We start from the raw sequence: 2740 nt of genomic DNA on the forward strand, positions 1-2740 counted from the left end.
ATATATATATATTGTGTACGAGATGTTCCCGGATTGGTTATGTTTAATAAAAAGGAACTTATACCTAAGTTTTAACATCTCCTTCGAAATTGTCGCCATCTCAGGTTTGAACCCATAGACCCAACGCTCGTCGCCTGTGATGATCCTCGACTTGAAGGATGGGTCTTCAGTGGCACGCTGATGGAGATGCTGACAGATTTCGACGCGATGTTCTCTCTGCTCAGTGATCAGCATGCGAGGAACAAACTTAGCAGAGACACACCGCATGTTCAATTGAGACGTTAGGATTGCCTGCACGGATCCATAGGACAGGCCAACATCAGCAACGTTGTTGATTATCCTCCGATTATCCTCATGCACAAGGTGATGAATTTTCTCTAGATTTTCTGACAGCAGGTCTTCCAGATTTCTCATCGTCTTCCGGGGACGTTCTTCCGCCTTTGAAGTGCCCGTTGCACTCGAAACATTGCGTACGACCCATTGCTTCGTCGCCTAAGCTTGCTGAAGCATGTTCTTTGTCTCTAAAGCAGTCTTCCCAAGTTAACGCAAAATTTCACGTTGGCTCTTTGCTCTAACTTCCTGTCCATGAGAAAATCGCAGACTACAGCATACACATGATCACAAAATTTCACGACTTCTGAAGTAAACACAGATGATGCCACTCAGCACAGTACCTCATGAAGGTCAATGCTAGCTCTCACTGCGCACACAACTGTCCGGGAATGTTTTGATACCACGTTGTACATTATATATGAGTGTAAACATACGGGTATGTGCATCAATGAGCGGGTAAACCAGTTTGTTGTACAAAAAACATACCATAATATTTATCTCACCGAGCTACATTAAAGTGAACGCAGCATTCATTCAAATTGTAAAGTAAATACGAAACACATTAATGTCTTAGTTACAATCAAGTACAATCCCTCGAGCGCGGTGTTCCAGCATGACCGCACTATAATAAGTGATTCCAGTAAAATAGAAACAAAATAATAAGCAAAATACAATTGCGTTGGAGTGGCTGTGTGGTAAGTAGCTTGCTTACCAACCACATGGTCCCGGGTTCAGTCCCACTGCGTGGCATCTTGGGCAAGTGTCTTCTACTATAGCCTCGGGTCGACCAAAGCCTTGTGAGTGGATTTGGTAGACGGAAACTGAAAGAAGCCCGTCGTATATATGTATATGTATATATATATATATATGTGTGTGTGTGTGTGTGTGTGTTTGTGTGTCTGTGTTTGTCCCCCCAACATCGCTTGACAACCGATGCTGGTGTGTTTATGTCCCCGTAACTTAGCGGTTCGGCAAAAGAGACCGATAGAATAAGTACTAGGCTTCCAAAGAATAAGTCCTGGGGTCGATTTGCTCGACTAAAGGCGGTGCTCCAGCATGGCCACAGACAAAAAACTGAAACAAGTAAAAGAGTAAAAGAGTAGTTTAAATAGCAGATGAAATAGTGAAAAACAAATAGATTTCATAATTATTTCTGTTTTCAATATACCACTGAATTTAAAATGTCGATTATCAGAATCAATGGAGCGTTGGACAAAATAGCACGTGGCATTTTTCTGTTTCTTTTTTCTTTCTGAATTCCCAACGCCCTATGATCGACTTCGCTTTCTATCCTAAATATTCTAAAAAACGGTCAAGTATTAGGAATCGAATTTAACTTTCTTACTTGGTCTTTTAATTTTTTTTTCTTATTGGTTTAGACAGAGGAGGAATGATAGCACTCGTGAGCACTTTTAGAACTTTGAGAATGATTAGGGAGTAGGAAGATAATCTCTGACTGCTGAAGAAAAGACCTGAAACTTGAAATAGAGTCGATTCCATTAAAGCATCCCAATAGTTAGGTGTTACTGTTAAACGAGAAGATATATTAAGTCTCCCACCCAAGAATAGAAACAGACCCTCCGACAGGAATCCACTCACTTCCTGTCTACCAAATTCCAGTCAATTTGATCGATCCGTTGCTGAAGTAGAAGACGTTTATTTAAGGTTCTATGCAGTGGGATTGGACGTAAAACCACGTAGTTGAGAAACGAACTTCTTAATCTATATAGCTAAGCCAGCACTCACTTATAAACGACTATAACCTTCCCTCGAAGTTTGTGGCTTTATACCAAACGTTTAGAAATTAATTATCAATTAATTAATGCTGTCTTTCTTTTTATCTTTTCAGTTGTCTCATGAAAACAACAGACACTTCAGAGGAAAGATAAGGAGAAAGGATGCCAGCTAGAAAGTGATAAGCTGCCCCAGATGGAAATATATTGTAAAACAACATAATCTGTATATAAAAGTATGAAAGAAAATTAAATTGATAAATAAAAGGAAAATATATTAGAATTAAAGGAAACAAAATTAAGAAAACGATAAAAGTGTGATAACTCAAAGAATAAACATCCATCAAGAAATTATGTCGGCCATAACACATTCTCCGATGTATCCTTCAGACATGTTTAGTGAAGATAATTCAACACAGATCCTTTTCTATGATAATGCCACCAACATAACAGAAGACGAATTACCTCTTGATACAAATAATTTATTAGTGGCTTATCACTACTGGTACGCAGGCATTCATGGTTATGTAGCTTCCATCGTCTGCATATTTGGAGTCATCACGAATATTCTCAACATTATTGTACTGACAAGAAAAAATATGATTTCTCCGTCAAATATAATCCTGACTGGACTGGCCATTAGCGATGGGCTTACAATGGCTCTCTACTTCCCA

At 39.2% G+C, this 2740-nt stretch overlaps 1 long non-coding RNA gene across 1 annotated transcript in view; it reads left to right on the forward strand.

The window, feature by feature from the left end:
* Positions 1-2733, forward strand: part of LOC106870799 (uncharacterized) — a 387764-nt gene extending 385031 nt beyond the window's left edge. Inside the window, exon 5 of the long non-coding RNA XR_001409578.2 lies at positions 2183-2733. This is a non-coding gene — a long non-coding RNA (uncharacterized LOC106870799). The remainder of the gene's footprint in view (positions 1-2182) is intronic.
* Positions 2734-2740: the final 7 nt, after the last annotated feature.

This window comes from Octopus bimaculoides, chromosome 6 (genome assembly GCF_001194135.2).
Source record: "Octopus bimaculoides isolate UCB-OBI-ISO-001 chromosome 6, ASM119413v2, whole genome shotgun sequence".
NCBI lineage: Eukaryota > Metazoa > Mollusca > Cephalopoda > Octopoda > Octopodidae > Octopus > Octopus bimaculoides.